Below are 20,987 nucleotides of genomic sequence, written 5' to 3' on the forward strand. Positions count from 1 at the left end.
CCAGCTTAAGCGGGGTGTTTGGCTACGAACAGTGGCATTTAGTATTGGGGGTGCTGAATAGGCCTGGTATCGCGGGAACGAGTTTTACGCTCTGCAGAGGCGTCTGTGGATATCCTAACATCAAGACATTCCAGAAGATCCCTGCCCAATAGGTTGGTGCTAATATTAGCTACCAAAGGGCGGAAGTGTCCAGTAGAACCTTCCGGGTCTTCCCACATGAACGAGTCTCGTGTGTGAAATGATTGGGTCACCCCTCCTACTCCATGTATACTGGGTCCAGGGATGAGTTCCCAATCTTGGGGAACCTCTTCTTGCCTTAAAATCATCTTTGCTTCCCCCGTGTCAATCAAAAATTTAAAAGGAATATTGCCAATCTTTACTGTCATAGAAGGGTTACCTTGTGCTAGAACAGGAGTGGTCCACAAAATCTCAGGCCCCGAATTTGTACCATTCAGGGGCAAACCATCTTTATGAAATTGGGACCAACAATCTCTCTTCCAATGAAACCCCTTATGACATCTTGGACAAACAGTACGTGGCCTCTGGCTCCCTGACTGAAAGTGGGGTTGCTCTGACTGGAGGTGTGGTCGCTCTAACTGGAGGCGGGGTTTCCCTGACTGGAGGCATGGTTGCAGCTTATCAGGACATTGGTTACGCCAATGTCCTTGGCGACCGCACTGAAAGCAGGCCCCGTTTTGCTTACGTGGGGCAACTGCATAGACCTGTGTCGTAGCGGGTGCCCCATAATTGCCTGATGTATGTTCCTGTGTCGCTAGAATCCAATTATCTGGGTGTAGGTGTTTAAGATTAAGGCATGCCTGACGGAATTGTGGTATGCCTTCCCAGACAATAGAGCGCAGGAGTAGTGAGTGGATGTCAGGATTATAAACCTTTCTCTCTAAGCTTGTCTTCACCCTTGAGATGAAGCTCGCTAATGATTCATCAGTGCCTTGGCAAATAGAGTTAATGGGAACTGACGAATCTACATTGGGTGGGGTCACCCTTTCCCATGCTTGTGTTGCGCAGATGCGTACCTGTTCAAAATAACTGGTTGGAAACCTGGCTTCTGCCTGCTGAGCTCCAGATTCATAAGCTCCTTCTCCAAACAAAGCATCAGAATCCCATTCTACCTGTTTGTTACTATTTTCCTGCGACTGTCTAGAGCACTCATCACGGAAGTATGCCTTCCACTGTAGGTAGAGGGGGTCTGGGAGTGCAGCACGAGCCAGATCTTTCCAATCTTGGGGCATGTTAGATAGTGGTAAAAACTCCTTAAAACGGACTTGGTACATGAAGCATCCATACAGTCATCCCTGACTGCTTGTCTGAGTGTTTCCAGGTCTTTAGCAGAGTATGGCTGCCACGGCTGAGGTTTTTGTTTAGGTGGGGCCACGTTTACCGGGAAGGTGTGGATTTGGTTCAATGACACTGGGGAGAGATCTACGGAAGTGGAAGGTGCCGTGGAAACTGCTGTAGTGGCCGCAGGGGAAACTGAACACATATCTATGGGGATGGAGCTCTTGGGGTGGACTGCAAATGGTTTAAGGTCCTTAAATGCTGAATAAATATCCTTTAACTCTCGTATCACAGCCACAAGGTCTCTTAATGATGATGTATCAGCAGGGGGTGGGGTCAGAGAAGCAGAAGCCTCAGGGGAAGCCAAAACCGGGGCAGTAGGAAGAGGGGCTAGAGAACCGGAAGCCTCAGGGGAAACAGGGGGCGGGGCCAGAGAAGCAGAAGGAACTGAACACATGTCTTCCACAGAAGGGACCGAACACGTGTCTGCAGAAGGAGCCGAACACGTGTCTGTGGGGACAGCTGGGGGAGGGGTCAAAGGAGCGGCTGAACACTGTCTTCGGGGGCAGTGGGGGGAGGGGTCGTGGAAGCAGAAGCTGCCGCAGGAGAAACTGAACACATGTCTCCGGAGGCAGCGGTTTTGGGGCTGACTGCAGATTGCTTAGGGTGTTTAAGTCTTAAGTAAATATCCCTTAACTCCTGTATCTCAGCCTCAAGGTCACTTAACCTTTTGGCAGGAGGCCTTGTACATAACCTGAAAATAGTAAATATAGCCATGAGAACCCATGGTGTAGCAAAAATTAAAGCGTCTCTGAGATCGAAAGCCTGTCCCAGGAGAGAAGGATAGAATGTCTGGGACACCTCCTCATAAAACAGAAAAAATCCCATAGTGGAGGGAAATGCAGGGCCACAGAGGCAGGCGGATGCCACTTACCTGTGTCTGGGCGGCTTTTCTGGACCTCAGGCTGGGCGTGAGTGCGGGACACGTTGAGCGCCAGATGTTGTAGAGCCAGATGTTGTAGTGCGCAGGCCACAGAGAAGAGAGAGAGACGGTCCAGAGCGAAGAGGAAACACAAATCTTTATTCGCGCTGGCACCTCAGAGTTGGGTATTAGAGAAGCAGGTTGGGCCACGTGGAGGTAGAGAAAATGGCTGCCTCACAGAGTAACCTTTCCTGCGTCTGAACACCAGAGTGGAGCGCCAACAAGAGAGCGAGGTGCAGAAAACGCAGGGTTTTTATAGGAATAGCTTTCACGAGAATGGGAAGGGGGAGGAGTAACCATAGCACTCCAGGATAGGATGATAACTCTCATGAGAATGGGAGGGGGGAGGAGTAACCAGAGCACTCCAGATATCCCGGGGATATAGACAATGTCCTGAGGGCACAACATGGCTGAACAGGCACTCCGAGAATGTCCCAACTATCCAGGGAACTAGCAGTAGCCTGAGGGGACAACATGGCAGATGTGACTGCATTGGCACAATTTCCCAGCAGGATAGTGGTTTCTTTTGCTGTGAAGAAGCTTTCTAATTTGATGTAGTCCCATAGGTTTATACTTGCCTTAGTCTTCTTTGTAATTGGATTCGTCTCATTGAAAATGTCTTTAAAATTTATGCAGAAAAAAGTTCTGCCAATATTTTCCTCTAAGTATTTCATAGTTTGTGGTCTAACATCCAAGTCCTTGATCCACTTGGAATTTACTTTTGTATTTGGTGAAATACAGTGATTCAGTTTCATTCTTCTGCATGTTTCAACCCATTGTTTTGAACACCATTTGTTGAAGAGACTCTGCTTACCCCATGTAATAGTCTGGGCCCCTTTGTCAAAGATTAGATGTCCATGGGTGTAGGGCCTCATTTCTGGGCTCTCAATTATATTCCACTGGTCAATGTGTCTATTCATGTTCCAGTACCAAGCAGTTTTGATGACAATGGCCCTATAATACAGTTTGAGATCTGGGAGTGTGATGCCTCCGGTTCTGTTCTTTTTTCTCAAGATTGTTTTGGCAATTCTAGGACCGTTCTGGTTCCAAATAAACATTTGTAGCATTTTTTCTATTCTCCTAAAAAATGTGCTTGGGATCTTGATGGGGATAGCATTAAATCTGTAGATGGCTCTGGGTAATATATTCATTTTGATGATGTTAATTCTTCCAACCCATGAACATGGAATATCTTTCCACTTCTTTGTGTCTTTTTCAATTTCCTTGAGTAGTGACTCATAATTTTCAGTATACAAATCTTTCACTTCCTTGGTTAGGTTTACTCCTAGATATTTTATTGTTTTTGTTGGTATAGTAAAAGGAATTGATTTCTGGATTTCAATTTCTTCTAACTTAGTGTTTGCATAGAGAAATGCCACTGACTTTTGAATGTTAATTTTATAGCCTGACACCTTACTGTATTGCCTGATGATTTCCAAAAGCTTCTTGCTGGATTCCTTGGGTTTTTCCATGTAAACCATCTGGTCAATGACTTTTAATTTTGGGGTGGTTTTTGATAACTGTTTCAGTTTCATTGGCTGTGATGGGCCTGTTCATGTTATCCACTTCCTCTTTACTTAGTTTTGGAAGTTGGTAGGTGTCTTGGAAATCGTCCATTTCTTCCAGGTTCTCTAGCTTGGTGGCATATAGTTGTACATAGAAGCCTCACATGATATGTTGAATTTCTGTGGTGTCTGTTGTGATATCCCCTCTTCCATTTACTATCTGATTTATTTGGGTCTTCTCCCTTTTTTGTTTTGTGAGTCTGGCTAAAGGTTTGATGATTTTGTTCACTCTTTCGAAGGTGGCCGCCAGCTGAGTGTCTGTGGCCTGGCGGGACTGGCCTGCTGGAGCTGGTCCCACTGCAGGCTCCTGTGCAGCGACTCTGCGGCCGCCTCATGTGCTGCCCTGCTGCTGGTCTGGGCCAGGTCTCGGCATCAGAAATGTTTGATCATCGTTTTCTGTGGCTCCAGAATTGTGCTCACAGAAATAAAATTATTAGTAGCTTTCGCGACTTCCCCAAACGATTTATTTGTGGATAGAGATAGAAACGCAAAGGGAGTGTCCAGGAGGCGGCGCAGTGATGGGGCTTTGGACTCTCAAGCACGAGGCCCTGTGTTTGATCCCCAGCAGCACATGTGCCACAGTGTTGTCTGGTTCTTTCTCCTCCTGTCTTTCTCATTAATAAATAATCTTTTTTTTTTGCCCCCAGGGTTATCAGTGTGGCTCAGTGCCTGCACTACAAATCCACTGCTCCTGGAGGCCATTTTTTCCCACTTTGTTGCCCTTTTTTTCATTATTATTATTGTTGTCATTAACGTTGTTGTTGGGTAGGACAGAGAGAAATGGAGAGAGGAGGGGAAGGCCAAAGGGAGAGAAAAACAGACACCTGCTGACCTGCTTCCCCACCTGTGATGCAACTCCCCTGCAGGTGGGGAGCCGGGGGCTTGAACGGGGATCCTCACACCAGACCTTGCGCCACCTGCTCTTAACCTGCTGTGCTACCGCCTCCCGCGCAATAAATAAAATATTAAAAATAAAAGGAAGGAGATTCGACTTCCGGAGGCAGAGCTACGAGCAGCAGATCACTTTCTCTCCTCTGCTCTCTTCTCCTGGATCAACTAGGAATACCAAAGGAGACCACCCGGACCGAAACAAGACAGGACTAGAATGACCACAGAAACCCAGTAAATCACCCGTGAGTACAAACACGCATGGCTGGTGACAGAGAGGAGAGAGGGGCCTAAGGAGAGATTAAGTGACTGCTAACAGTTCGACAGTTTGTCAGTGGAGACACCACCTCCAGTCTGCTCCACCAACAAGGGGACAGCTGAAGGGAGGAAAGGACTCCCCAGAGACTCACCAAGTAAAACTCTGAGTCTCCATTGCTACTACCCTCAGAATCTGGAGCAGCAACAGGGAGGGACACCAGGGCACAGAGATCTAACCGGGAAACTCAGAAGACCTATACCTCGGTGGCATAGCTGAAGGGCTGTGAAAGTCTCTTTGCATAACCACTGGATTATCTCTGCCACACCCTGCTTCATCTCTTGGTCAGGAGTCATTGATTAAGCCAAGAAGCCTATTGATAGTTTAAAAGCCCTCAGGCTACCATAGCCTACAGGGGAAAAAAAAAAAAGGCTTTTACACTACTGAATTCCAACTCAGGGATTGAAAAAACTGTTAGCTTATATAAAATGGTTAAAACAACAAGAAAAAATAATGGAGACTCGAACCAGGACAAGAGTCCAGCTAAAAGTCCTCCAGAGGGCGAAGCACAAAACAACGAGTTCAACATCCAAACATTAGCTAAGGAAATAATAACAGGAGTGAGTAAAGAATTTGAAAAAATTGTAATCAGAACTGCAGGAACAACAAATGAGAATATGGAAGAAAATTCTAATAATCTCATGGTTATTAGAGAGCTGAAAGCTGAAATTGCTGAGCTAAGAAGGCAACTAGCTGAACAAGCTAAAACAGTATCAGAGCAGGGCAACAAAATAGATGAACTCCAGAAAGCAGTAGAGGGCAGAGAGAATAGAATCAATGAGGCTGAAAACAGAATTAGCAAGATTGAGGATGAATTAGAGACAACTAAAAAAGAAGTAAGAGATCTCAAAAAGAGATTAAGAGATGCTGAAAACAACAACAGAGTCCTATGGGATGACTTCAAAAGAAACAATATACGCATTATTGGCATACCAGAGGAAGAAAGAGAAGGGGAGGAAGAAAGCATTCTCCAGGCCATAATAGCTGAAAATTTCTCTAGTCTAGACAACACCAAAGACCTAAAGATTCAAGAAGCCCAGAGGGTCCCAAACAGAATTAACCCAGACCTAAAGACACCAAGACATGTCATACTTAGATTGGAAAGGAAGAAGGATAAAGAAAGGATCCTCAAGGCTGCAAGAGAAAAACAAAGAGTCACCTACAAAGGAAAACCCATAAGATTAGCAGCAGACTTCTCCATACAAATACTACAGGCCAGAAGAGAATGGCAATATATCTATCGAGTGCTCAATGAGAAAGGCTTTCAGCCAAGAATACTATATCCTGCTAGATTGACATTCAGACTAGATGGAAGCATCAAAACCTTCTCAGACAAGCAACAGTTGAAGGAAGCAACCATCACCAAGCCTGCCTTGAAAGAAGTTCTGAAAGGTTTCCTATAAACAACCAGACCACCACAAATAGAACATATATCAAAACACTCTAAAACTCTACAAGAATGACATTAAAATATCTTCAATCTTTGATATCAATAAATGTGAATGGCCTGAATTCACCTATTAAAAGACACAGAGTCGGAAGATGGATCAGAAAACACAACCCAACAATATGTTGTCTACAGGAAACTCACCTAACTCAACAAGACAAACACAGACTTAAAGTGAAAGGATGGAAAACTATCATTCAAGCCAATGGCCCACAAAAAAGGGCAGGAACAGCTATTCTCATATCTGACATGATAGACTTTAAAATAGATAAGATTAAAAAAGATAGGAATGGACACTACTTAATGCTCAGAGGATCAGTCAATCAAGAGGACTTAACAATTATTAACATCTATGCACCCAATGAGAAGCCATCTAAATACATCAAACTTCTACTGAAAGAGCTACAGCAATATATTAACAGTAACACAATCATAGTAGGGGACTTCAACACCCCACTATCTCAACTTGACAGATCATCCAGGAAGAAAATCAGTAAAGACATAAGGGAGCTAAATGAAGAGATAGATAAACTAGAACTATTGGACATTTTCAGAGTCATTCATCCCAAGAAACTGGAATACACATTTTACTCAAATCCACATGGATCATTCTCAAGGATAGACCATATGTTAGGCCACAAAGACAACATCAGCCTATTCAAGAGCACTGAAATCATCCCAAGCATCTTCTCAGACCACAGTGGAATTAAACTAACACTTAACAATCAACAAAAGATTAGTAACAGTACCAAAATGTGGAAGCTCAACAGTACACTTCTTAACAACTTCTGGGTCAAAGAGGAAATCAAGGAAGAAATCAAAATGTTTCGAGAGTTCAATGAAAATGAAGACACAAGCTATCAAAATATTTGGGACACAGCTAAAGCAGTCCTAAGAGGGAAGTTCATAGCTATACAAGCACACATTAGGAAACAAGAAAAGGCACAAATAAACAGCCTGATTGCACATCTTAAAGACCTAGAAGAAGAACAACAAAGGAATCCTAAAGCAACCAGAAGGACAGAAATTACTAAAGTTAGGGCAGAAATAAATAACATTGAGAATAGGAAAACCATACAAAAGATCAATGAAAGTAAATGTTGGTTCTTCGAAAGAATAAACAAAATCGACAAACCTTTAGCCAGACTCACAAAACAAAAAAGGGAGAAGACCCAAATAAATCGGATAGTAAATGAAAGAGGAGATATCACAACAGACACTGCAGAAATTCAACATATCATGCGAGGCTTCTATGAACAACTATATGCCACCAAGTTAGAGAACCTGGAAGAAATGAATGATTTCCTAGATACCTACCAACTTCCAAAACTAAGTAAAGAGGAAGTGGATAACATGAACAGGCCCATCACAGCTAATGAAATTGAAACAGTTATCAAAAATCTTCCCAAAAATAAAAGTCCTGGACCAGATGGTTTTACAAATGAATTCTACAAAACTTTCAAAGAAGAACTAATACCTCTACTTTTAAAAGTCTTCCAGAAGATTGAAGACACTGGAATACTCCCTGCCAGCTTCTATGAAGCCAACATCACCCTGATACCAAAAGCAGACAGGGACACAACCAAAAAAGAAAACTACAGACCAATATCTCTGATGAACATAGATGCGAAAATATTGAACAAAATTCTAGCCAACCGGATACAGCAGTATATCAAAAAGATTGTTCATCATGACCAAGTGGGGTTTATCCCAGGCATGCAAGGTTGGTTTAATATACGTAAATCAATCAATGTGATCCACCACATCAACAAAAGCAAGACAAAAAACCACATGGTCATATCAATAGATGCAGAGAAAGTCTTTGACAAAATACAACATCCCTTTATGATCAAAACACTACAAAAAATAGGAATAGATGGAAAATTCCTGAAGATAGTGGAGTCTATATATAGCAAACCTACAGCCAACATCATACTCAATGGTGAAAAACTGGAAGCATTTCCCCTCAGATCAGGTACTAGACAGGGCTGCCCACTATCACCATTATTATTCAACATAGTGTTGGAAGTTCTTGCCATAGCAATCAGGCAGGAGCAAGGAATTAAAGGAATACAGATTGGAAGAGAAGAAGTCAAACTCTCCTTATTTGCAGATGACATGATAGTATACATGGAAAAACCTAAGGAATCTAGCAAGAAGCTTTTGGAAATCATCAGGCAATACAGTAATGTATCAGGCTATAAAATTAACATTCAAAAGTCAGTGGCATTCCTCTATGCAAACACTAAGTTAGAAGAAATTGAAATCCAGAAATCTGTTCCTTTTTCTATAGCAACAAAAACAATAAAATATCTAGGAATAAACCTAACCAAAGAAGTGAAAGACTTGTATACTGAAAATTATGAGTCACTACTCAAAGAAATTGAAAAAGACACAAAGAAGTGGAAAGATATTCCATGCTCATGGGTTGGAAGAATTAACATCATCAAAATGAATATATTACCCAGAGCCATCTACAAATTTAATGCTATCCCCATCAAGATCCCAAGCACATTTTTTAGGAGAATAGAACAAATGCTACAAATGTTTATCTGGAACCAGAAAAGACCTAGAATTGCCAAAACAATCTTGAGAAAAAAGAACAGAACCGGAGGCATCACACTGCCAGATCTCAAACTATATTATAGGGCCATTGTCATCAAAACTGCTTGGTACTGGAACATGAACAGACACACTGACCAGTGGAATAGAATTGAGAGACCAGAAATGAGGCCCCACACCTATGGACATCTAATCTTTGACAAAGGGGCCCAGACTATTAGATGGGGAAAGCAGAGTCTCTTCAACAAATGGTCCTGGAAACAATGGGTTGAAACATGCAGAAGAATGAAGCTGAATCACTGTATTTCACCAAATACAAAAGTAAATTCCAAGTGGATCAAGGACTTGGATGTTAGACCAGAAACTATCAGATACTTAGAGGAAAATATTGGAAGAACTTTTTTCCGCATAAATTTTAAAGACATTTTCAATGAAATGAATCCAATTACAAGGAAGACTAAGGCAAGTATAAACCTATGGGACTACATCAAATTAAAAAGCTTCTTCACAGCAAAAGAAACCACTACCCAAATCAAGAGACCCCTCACAGAATGGGAGAAGATCTTTACATGCCATACATCAGATAAGAGTTTAATAACCAACATATATAAAGAGCTTACCAGACTCAACAACAAGACAACAAATAACCCCATCCAAAAATGGGGGGAGGAATTGGACAGAATATTCACCACAGAAGAGATCCAAAAGGCCGAGAAACACATGAAAAAATGCTCCAAGTCTCTGATTGTCAGAGAAATGCAAATCAAGACAACAATGAGATATCACTTCACTCCTGTGAGAATGTCACACATCAGAAAAGGTAACAGCAGCAAATGCTGGAGAGGGTGTGGGGTCAAAGGAACCCTCCTGCACTGCTGGTGGGAATGTCAATTGGTCCAACCTCTGTGGAGCACAGTCTGGAGAACTCTCAGAAGGCTAGAAATGGACCTAACCTATGACCCTGCAATTCCCCTCCTGGGGATATATCCTAAGGAACCCAACACACCCATCCAAAAAGATCTGTGTACACATATGTTCTTGGCAGCACAATTTGTAATAGCCAAAACCTGGAAGCAACCCAGGTGTCCAACAACAGATGAGTGGCTGAGCAAGTTGTGGTATATATACACAATGGAATACTACTCAGCTGTAAAAAATGGTGACTTCACCGTTTTCAGCCGGTCTTGGATGGACCTTGAAAAAATCATGTTGAGTGAAATAAGTCAGAAACAGAAGGATGAATATGGGATGATCTCACTCTCAGGCCGAAGTTGAAAAACAAGATTAGAAAAGAAAACACAAGTCAAACCTGAAATGGAATTGGAGTATTACACCAAAGTAAAAGACTCTGGGGTGGGTGGGTGTGTGGGGAGAATACAGGTCCATGAAAAATGATGAATGAAATAGTGGGGTGGTATTGCTAAATGGGAATCTGGGGAATGTTATGCATGTAAAAAAAAAAAAAGAAGAAGAAGTAGAAACGCAAAGCAGAAATTGACTGAGTTTGGAGTATGGCACCAAAGTAAGAAAGCAGAAGTATACTAGAGTTTGCAGTGAGTACCTCCCTAATACTTCCTCTCCACTTTTCCAAGCTTTGGGTCCATGATTGCTCAACAATTTGTTTGGCTTTGTATGTTAACTCTCTTTTCAGTCACCAGGTTCCAGGTGTCATCAGGATGCCGGCCAGACTTCCCTGGATTGAAGACACCACCAATGTGTCCTGGAGCTCAGCTTCCCCAGAGACCCATCCTACTAGGGAAAGAGAGAGGCAGACTGGAGTATGGACCGACCAGTCAACGCCCATGTTCAGCGAGAAAGCAATTACAGAAGCCAGACCTTCTACCTTCTGCAACCCTCAATGACCCTGGGTCCATGCTCCCAGAGGGATAGAGAATGGGAAAGCTATCGGGGGAGGTGGTGGGATATGGAGATTGGGCGGTGGGAATTGTGTGGAGTTGTACCCCTCCTACTCTATGGTTTTGTTAATTAATCCTTTCTTTAATAAAAAAAAATTAAAATAAAAATTAAAATAAAAGGAAGGAAGATCTACCGGGGGAGGGGGGGAGAGCAGGAGAGAGACACTGCAGCCTTGTCTCGGCCCGTGAAACTTCCGCTGCAGACGGGGATGGGAGAAGGACGGACTGAGACCCAAGACACCATCTGATTAATTTTTCCATACACCCCTCCCCCCATCAGCTATGGTCATATTCCCTGACATAGTGTTCATGTGAACATGGCCCTTTTCTGTGCTAATTTCTTTCTTTCTTGCTTGCCTGCTTGCTTGCTTTATTATTACTAGAGCACTGATCAGCTCTGGCTTATGGTGGTGTAAGGATTGAACCTGGGACTTCAGAGCCTCAGGCATGAGAGTCTCTTTGCATAACCATTGTGCTATCTACCCCCACCCTTCTGTGTAAGTCACAAATAATTAGAAATATTTCTAGAACAGTTTACTCTTGTGTCATACTAGTACTAAATGTGGGTGGTCTGCACAGCTTTAAAAATTGTGAGCATAGATGGAAATATACCCTACTATTAATTACTTTAATGGGGTAAAGAATTCTGCTGCAGTGCTCATTTATTGACTCTAGATGGTGATCTAACACCACGTTACACTCTAACATCACATTCTAACAATAAAATGTTATTGAAATGCAGTTTAGAAATCTTAATATCCTGACATCAAATTCTTATCATTACAATTATGTATCCAAATACCTCCTCAGTATAAAACAGGTATGTGCACAGGTAAGGCCAGGACAAATTATGTCCTCAGGTTAACAAGCTGGTCCAGGCAGAGTTCTGGTCAGGATGGGTCCTGATTCTGGTCTGGATGGGTCCTGGGTCTGGAGTCCTGATCTGTTCCGGTTCTGTTCCAAGTAGCTGGTTCCTTTCTTGGTCTGGTAGGGAATCTGCAAGCACCTCCCTGTCCTTTGGTGTGTTGATTGCCATGGGATATGCCGGATGGGGCTTCTGAATTTACAGACCAGCAGGCAGTTCAAAAGTTGCCATCCATGTCCGAATGTCCGTGGCTTTTATCCCTGAGCTAGGCTGGGGTGTGGATTAGTTAACTTCCAGCCAATGAGAATTGGGGTCTTCCTGACATGTAGGTCTAACTTTATCAGGCAATACAGATGTAGGGCTTGCCCTGCACAGGACTTTATCTTATGCTGTTGTAAGGGGCATTTCAGAGAACTCAGGGGCCGCATTGAGCTTGCCCTGCACAAGACTTTATCTTATGCTGGCCTGCAGGGGCATTTCAAAGAACTATGGGGGCCACATAAAGGTTGCTCTGCACTGAACTTTATCTTTAGCCTGTGGTAAGATAAAGGGCCATTTCTGGGCATTTATCCTGCATAGGACTTATCTATGCAGGCCTGCAGGACTTGGGGACCAAGGTTCTAAGTTTTATCTTTCACTTTCCTTTGTCACTTAAAACTCAAGAGTATTCAACAAGGGCAACAAAAGGGAATAAATAAATAAATAAAATATTTTTAAAAACTCAAGAGTATTTTAGCACTTTTTTTTTTTTTTTTGGGAAGGGGAGGGGCGGGGCACAGGCTAGAGGCTGGTTGGGATCAGAACTGTGATCCCAGATAGGTTGTTTTATTTCACAATTCCAGGAAAGAAAATGTTCAACCTGACCCCGGCCTGGCCTCGGAGGATCACAGACACCAAGTTCCCACCCCCAACACACCCTAGACAAATATTCAAAGTCACCCCAGCTCTAGGAAGAACTGAGGCTCCTGGATTTTACTTACACGTCACTCTGATGGGCTGACTACAGGCTGGCTGTTTTATTCTCTCGCTGAACGCTCTCCTGAACAATTTACTCCCTCTCTCCTGGGGAAGAAAATGAAACTATTTCACTGTTTTTTTTTTTTTTTGGGGGAACTGGGGGCTCAAACCTGGGCCCTGGTGCTTTATAACATGTGTGCTCAACCAGGTGCGCCACCACTCGGCCCCCTGGCTCATTTTCTTTTTTTTTTTTTCTCTTTTTTTTATTTATTTAAGAAAGGATTAATTAACAAAACCATAGGGTAGGAGGGGTACAACTCCACACAATTCCCACCGCCCAATCTCCATATCCCACCACCTCCCCCGATAGCTTTCCCATTCTCTATCCCTCTGGGAGCATGGACCCAGGGTCATTGTGGGTTGCAGAAGGTAGAAGGTCTGGCTTCTGTAATTGCTTCCCCGCTGAACATGGGCGTTGACTGGTCGGTCCATACTCACAGTCTGCCTCTCTCTTTCCCTAGTAGGGTGGGTCTCTGGGGAAGCTGAGCTCCAGGACATATTGGTGGGGTCTTCAATCCAGGGAAGTCTGGCCGGCATCCTGATGACACCTGGAACCTGGTGACTGAAAAGAGAGTTAACATACAAAGCCAAACAAATTGTTGAGCAATCATGGACCCAAAGCTTGGAACAGTGGAGAGGAAGTATTAGGGAGGTACTCACTGCAAACTCTAGTGTACTGCTTTCTTACTTTGGTGCCATACTCCAAACTCAGTCAATTTCTGCTTTGCGTTTCTACTTCTTCTTTTTTTTTTTTTTTACATGCATAACATTCCCCAGATTCCCATTTAGCAATACCACCCCACTATTTCATTCATCATTTTTCATGGACCTGTATTCTCCCCACACACCCACCCACCCCAGAGTCTTTTACTTTGGTGTAATACTCCAATTCCATTTCAGGTTCGACTTGTGTTTTCTTTTCTAATCTTGTTTTTCAACTTCGGCCTGAGAGTGAGATCATCCCATATTCATCCTTCTGTTTCTGACTTATTTCACTCAACATGATTTTTTCAAGGTCCATCCAAGACCGGCTGAAAACGGTGAAGTCACCATTTTTTACAGCTGAGTAGTATTCCATTGTGTATATATACCACAACTTGCTCAGCCACTCATCTGTTGTTGGACACCTGGGTTGCTTCCAGGTTTTGGCTATTACAAATTGTGCTGCCAAGAACATATGTGTACACAGATCTTTTTGGATGGGTGTGTTGGGTTCCTTAGGATATATCCCCAGGAGGGGAATTGCAGGGTCATAGGTTAGGTCCATTTCTAGCCTTCTGAGAGTTCTCCAGACTGTTCTCCACAGAGGTTGGACCAATTGACATTCCCACCAGCAGTTAGCACTTAATTTTAATAGTGTTACATCACTCAAATAAGCATTTTAACATTTCAAACTCAAAATAATATTCTCACACAGGAATATTCACTTTAACTCTAACAAACACTCTAAACTGAAACAACTTATCCTCATATTTCCAGCCTATTTAAAGATCTCACACTCAGAGGAATGCTTTCACACTTAATATTCTCACACTTCTTATATGTCTTAAGTACACACTTATTGTTTCATGTACATATTATTATTTCAAGTACATATTGTGTCATGTATACACTTTAGTATTCTAAGTTCATATACCTTATAGATTAATATTATTCTAGTGTAAATTTGGGCATAAATCACAGCACTAGGTTCAGACTCCTTATACATTAATATTCTAATGTATCCTTATGTTGGTCCTTGCCCTTTCCGTCACCTGTGCTTAAACACTGCGCTACTGCCTGACTCCCGTGAGCGATTTTTAATTGCCCTGTGACTAAACATCTTCTTGGTTAAAGAGACTATATTTCTTTCTGCACATTTACTGTGGTTATTTGTGTTACTCTACTGAGTTGTGTGAGAACATATATTGCTGATTAGCCCTTTGATATAGCATGTAAATATGTTTTATTTTTATTACTGCATCTCTTTGTCTTGGTGATAGGTCTTGTCATTATACCAAATATTTTCAGTTTGTTGTAGTCTCAGTGGTTCACTTGTCCATTTATTTATTTATCTTTGATGTTGAGCTCAGGTCTCTGAAGACATTTCCCATTCAAATATTATGTACTGTACTGAGGATGACTTCTGTAGATTTTTTGGAGACTAGTCTAACATCCAAGTGCTTATGTATTTTGAGTTGACCCATTTTGTCATGTGATGGTGTTGTTTGGTTTTTATATGCATGCGGTGACTGACTCATTTTCCCCAACATCATTTTTTATAGAGACTTCACCTATTTACTTTTCAGCATCATTGTCTTGCTCTAAACATGTTCTTAGGGATTTTGATGGAGGCTGCATAGCATTAATATGCAACTTTCAAAATGGTCATTTAGTTTAGAAAATCATTAATAATCCACCAGTAATCAACATTTTTGTTTGCCTTATATCTTTATTTCACAACAATTTATAGTTTTGAAGATTATTTCTTGAAAAAAATTTGTTGCAAATGTATGGGAGTCAGGCAGTAGCACTGTGGGTTAAGTGCATGTGGTGCAAAACAGTTTTCTTTTGCCCAGTGTTCTAATGAATGTACCACCTTCTAGAGCATGATTAAGAGGTATTTGGTTTTCAAGTCACCAAAGACATGTTTGCAGATGAGACAATCATTCACAGGTTTCCTAAAGTAGAGACTGAATGGCTAATCTTCTGTTGCTCGCATTTTCTCACATGATCACATTGCACATATTTTAGGGCTCAGTGACCTATGAAGATGTAACTGTGATATTCACTCAAGAGGAGTGGGCACTATTAAATTCTTCAGAGAAGAAACTCTACAGATATGTGATGTGTGAAAATTTGAGGGACTTTCTTTCAATAGGTAACTCTAATTGCCTTAATTTTTCAACTAGAAGATAAATCATTTTTTGTTCACCAGTGTAGAAATGGCTATACTGTTCAGTGAGCAAGGTTTATTGTGACTCATGAGGGATCAAGAATTCAATCTATATGTATAGTTTCTAATACGTTTTATATTTTGTAATTTTAGAAAAGATTCAAGAACATTCCACCAAAGGGCAGCATATCTTGCATAGTAATAAACAAAGGTGAGAGTTACATTTACAATAGTGTGATGTACCACCTAAGAAGCTACTGTGTTTTCAAAAGTGTTGTCTCTGTAATTTACTGAGATCATTTGCCTGCATGGTTTCCCTGTATAAGGAGATTCATGGGTTCTTACTGGTATGCTCTCTACTTACTTAGCAATTGCATATGACCCCTTTTAATACAGTTCATTCAGAAAATGAAAGTTATAGTCACTGCCACAAATAGATCAATTTTTAAATAAGCAAATCAAAAATACTTCATGACTAGGTTATAGAACAGTTGAACAAGTGACTCCAATGTGATGTATGTGATGTACATGACTGAAGTTCCCATCTGAGTCACTGAGGACCATTCTTCTTCTAGCATTTTCCCTTCTTCCGTAGCCAGTCAACAGCGTCAGGTTGAGCCTGATGTAAAGTTTTGAGACCTCCTTTGAATCTGGAGAGGTGGCAGTCATTGACTATGTGGGTCATAGTCTGTCTGTAGCCACAGGGGCAGTTCGGGTCGTCTCTGGCTCCCCAGCGATGGAACATAGCAGCGCACCGGCCAAGGCCTGTTCGATAGTGATTGAGGAGGGCCTAATCATAACGTGCTAGGTCAAAGCTGGGTTGACGCTCTCAGGGGTCTGTGATGAGGTGTTTGTTCTTTTTTTTTTTAGTTTTTTTTTTTATTTAAGAAAGGATTAATTAACAAAACCATAGGGTAGGAGGGGTACAACTCCACACAATTCCCACCGCCCAATCTCCATATCCCACCCCCTCCCACGACAGCTTTCCCATTCTCTATCCCTCTGGGAGCATGGACCCAGGGTCATTGTGGGTTGCAGAAGGTAGAAGGTCTGGCTTCTGTAATTGCTTCCCCACTGAACATGGGCGTTGACTGGTTGGTCCATACTCCCAGTCTGCCTCTCTCTTTCCCTAGTAGGGTGGGTCTCTGGGGAAGCTGAGCTCCAGGACATATTGGTGGTGTCTTCAATCGAGGGAAGTCTGGCCGGCATCCTGATGACACCTGGAACCTGGTGACTGAAAAGAGAGTTAACATACAAAGCCAAACAAATTGTTGAGCAATCATGGACCCAAAGCTTGGAAAAGTGGAGAAGAAGTATTAGGGAGGTACTCACTGCAAACTCTAGTGTACTTCTGCTTTCTTACTTTGGTGCCATACTCCAAACTCAGTCAATTTCTGCTTTGCGTTTCTACTTCTTTTTTTTTTTACATGCATAACATTCCCCAGATTCCCATTTAACAATACAAAACCACTATTTCATTCATCATTTTTCATGGACCTGTATTCTCCCTACCCACCCACCCACCCCAGAGTCTTTTACTTTGGTGTAATACTCCAATTCCATTTCAGGTTCGACTTGTGTTTTCTTTTCTAATCTTGTTTTTCAACTTCGGCCTGAGAGTGAGATCATCCCATATTCATCCTTCTGTTTCTGACTTATTTCACTCAACATGATTTTTTCAAGGTCCATCCAAGATCGGCTGAAAACGGTGAAGTCACCATTTTTTACAGCTGAGTAGTATTCCATTGTGTATATAGACCACAACTTGCTCAGCCACTCATCTGTTGTTGGACACCTGGGTTGCTTCCAGGGTTTGGCTATTACAAATTGTGCTGCCAAGAACATATGTGTACACAGATCTTTTTGGATGGATGTGTTGGGTTCCTTAGGATATATCCCCAGGAGGGGAAATGCAGGGTCATAGGGTAGGTCCATTTCTAGCCTTCTGAGAGTTCTCCAGACTGTTCTCCACAGAGGCTGGACCAATTGACATTCCCACCAGCAGTGCAGGAGGGTTCCTTTGACCCCACACCCTCTCCAGCATTAGCTGCTGTTACCTTTTCTGATGTGTGACATTCTCACAGGAGTGAAGTGATATCTCATTGTTGTCTTGATTTGCATTTCTCTGACAATCAGAGATTTGGAGCATTTTTTCATGTGTTTCTTGGCCTTTTGGATCTCTTCTGTGGTGAATATTCTGTCCAAGTCCTCCCCCCATTTTTGGATGGGGTTATTTGTTGTCTTGTTGTTGAGTCTGGCAAGCTCTTTATATATGTTGGTTATTAAACTCTTATCTGATGTATGGCATGTAAAGATCTTCTCCCATTCTGTGAGGGGTCTCTTGATTTGGGTAGTGGTTTCTTTTGCTGTGAAGAAGCTTTTTAATTTGATGTAGTCCCATAGGTTTATACTTGCCTTAGTCTTCCTTGTAATTGGATTCATTTCATTGAAAATGTCTTTAAAATTTATGCAGAAAAAAGTTCTTCCAATATTTTCCTCTAAGTATCTGATAGTTTCTGGTCTAACATCCAAGTCCTTGATCCACTTGGAATTTACTTTTGTATTTGGTGAAATACAGTGATTCAGTTATTCTTCTGCATCTTTCAACCCATTGTTTCCAACACCATTTGTTGAAGAGACTCTGCTTTCCCCATCTAATAGTCTGGGCCCCTTTGTCAAAGATTAGATGTCCATAGGTGTGGGGCCTCATTTCTGGGTCTCAATTCTATTCCACTGGTCAGTGTGTCTGTTCATGTTCCAGTACCAAGCAGTTTTGATGACAATGGCTCTATAATACAGTTTGAGATCTGGCAGTGTGATGCCTCCAGTTCTGTTCTTTTTTCTCAAGATTGTTTTGGCAATTCTAGGTCTTTTCTGGTTCCAGATAAACATTTGTAGCATTTGTTCTATTCTCCTAAAAAATGTGCTTGGGATCTTGATGGGGATAGCATTAAATTTGTAGATGGCTCTGGGTAATATATTCATTTTGATGATGTTAATTCTTCCAACCCATGAACATGGAATATCTTTCCACTTCTTTGTGTCTTTTTCAATTTCTTTGAGTAGTGACTCATAATTTTCAGTATACAAGTCTTTCACTTCTTTGGTTAGGTTTACTCCTAGATATTTTATTGTTTTTGTTGCTATAGAAAAAGGAACAGATTTTTGGATTTCAATTTCTTCTAACTTAGTGTTTGCATAGAGGAATGCCACTGACTTTTTAATGTTAATTTTATAGCCTGACACCTTACTGTATTGCCTGATGATTTCCAAAAGCTTCTTGCTGGATTCCTTAGGTTTTTCCATGTATACTATCATGTCATCTGCAAATAAGGAGAGTTTGACTTCTTCTCTTCCAATCTGTATCCCTTTAATTCCTTGCTCCTGCCTGATTGCTATGGCAAGAACTTCCAACACTATGTTGAATAGTAATGGTGATAGTGGGCAGCCCTGTCTAGTACCTGATCTGAGGGGAAATGCTTCCAGTTTTTCACCATTGAGTATGATGTTGGCTGTAGGTTTTGCTATATATAGACTCCACTATCTTCAGGAATTTCCCATCTATTCCCATTTTTTCAATCCCTGAGTTGGAGCTCAGTGGTGTAAAAGCCTCTTTTTTTTCTTCCCTGTAGGCTATGGGTGCCTGAGGGCTTTTAAACTATCAATAGGCTTCTTAGCTTAATCACTGACTCCTGACCAAGAGATAAAGCAGGGTGTGGCAGAGATAATCCAGTGGTTATGCAAAGAGACTTTCACAGCCCCTCAGCTATGCCAAGGAGGTATAGGTCTTCTCCTGAGTTTCCCGGTTAGATCTCTGTCCCCTGGTGTCCCTCCTTGTTGCTGCTCCAGATTCTGAGGGTAGTAGCAATGGAGACTCAGAGTTGCACTTGGTGAGTCTCTGGGGAGTCCTTTCCTCCCTTCAGCTGTCCCCTTGTTGTGGAGCAGACTGGAGGTGGTGTCTCCACTGATAAACTGCTGAATGTTAGCAGTCACTTAATCTCTCCTTAGGCCCCTCTCTCCTCTCTGTCACCAGCCACGCGTGTTTGTACTCACGGGTGATTTACTGGGTTCCTGTGGTCATTCTAGTCCTGTCTTTTTTTGGTCCGGGTGGTCTCCTTTGGTATTCCTAGTTGATCCAGGAGAGGAGAGGAGAAGAGAGAAAGCGATCTGCTGCTCGTAGCTCCGCCTCCGGAAGTCGAATCCTGTGCTGCTAGATTTAAACAGAGTCTCAAGCTATTGCTGTGATTGACTTTCCGTTTTCTGGCCTGAAAGACATTCAGGGAACGAGGAAGAGATGGCAGTTTCTTGGGTAAGTGAATTGCCCACATCAAAGTCTGTGTCTTTTTCCACTTGAATAAATTGAATTTTTTTTTAATTTTTAATTAATTTTATTATTTTTTTTGGAAAGAGATGCAGAGAGAGGAAGAGAGAGAGAGAGAGAGAGAAACACCAGAGCACTGCTCAGCTCAGGCTTATGGTGGTGCGGGGGATTGAACCTGGAACGTAGGAGCCTCAGGCATGAGAGTCTGTTTGCATAACCATTATGCTGTCTCCCCCAATAAGTTGAATTTTAATTGATACATGTTTCATTTACTGTTTCATTTTTTCCCATCATATTTCTTTTTGTATCTCTGTCTCTTTCTCGTTCTGCCAGGGCACTGCTCTTTTCTGGCTTATGCTTGGTCAGGGAATAGAACTGGAACCTGAGAGATCAGGCAGAAACTTTAAATTATCTCCCCCTCCCTACTATTTATTTTTACATTTTTTTATTATGTAATTTTTATTTATAAAACTTTAATGCTATCGTCCAGGAAGTGGCACAGTGGTTAAAGAACTAGACACTCAAGCATGAGGTCCTGAGTTCATTCGCTGCCATCACACGTACCATAGTAATGTCTGGCTCTTTCTCTCTCTTCTTCTATGTTTCTCATGAATAAATTAAATAGAATCTTAAAAAAAAAGAAAAGGAAATGCTGACCAGACCATAGGATAAGAGGGTTACATGTGCACTCAAATATTTATTTATTCCCTTTTGCTGCCCTTGTTTTATTGTTGTCGTTATTGCTGTCATTGATTTTGGACAGGACAGAAAAATGGAAAGGGGGAAGAGAAAGATAGACACCTTAAGATCAGCTTTACCACCTGTGAAGCGACTCCCCTGCAGGTGGGAAGCCAGGGGCTCAAACTGCTATCCTTCAGCCTGTCCTTACACTTCATGCCTTGTGTGCTTAACCTGCTGTGCTACCTCCTGACTTCCA

General features: G+C 42.0%; 1 protein-coding gene across 1 annotated transcript in view; it reads left to right on the top strand.

The window, feature by feature from the left end:
- LOC132542391 (zinc finger protein 658B-like) overlaps positions 1–20,987 on the top strand; it is a 169,198-nt gene that overhangs the window by 146,322 nt on the left and 1,889 nt on the right. The gene's annotated exons all lie outside the window — the stretch shown is intronic.

This window comes from Erinaceus europaeus, chromosome 13, assembly GCF_950295315.1.
Source record: "Erinaceus europaeus chromosome 13, mEriEur2.1, whole genome shotgun sequence".
NCBI classification, from domain to species: domain Eukaryota; kingdom Metazoa; phylum Chordata; class Mammalia; order Eulipotyphla; family Erinaceidae; genus Erinaceus; species Erinaceus europaeus.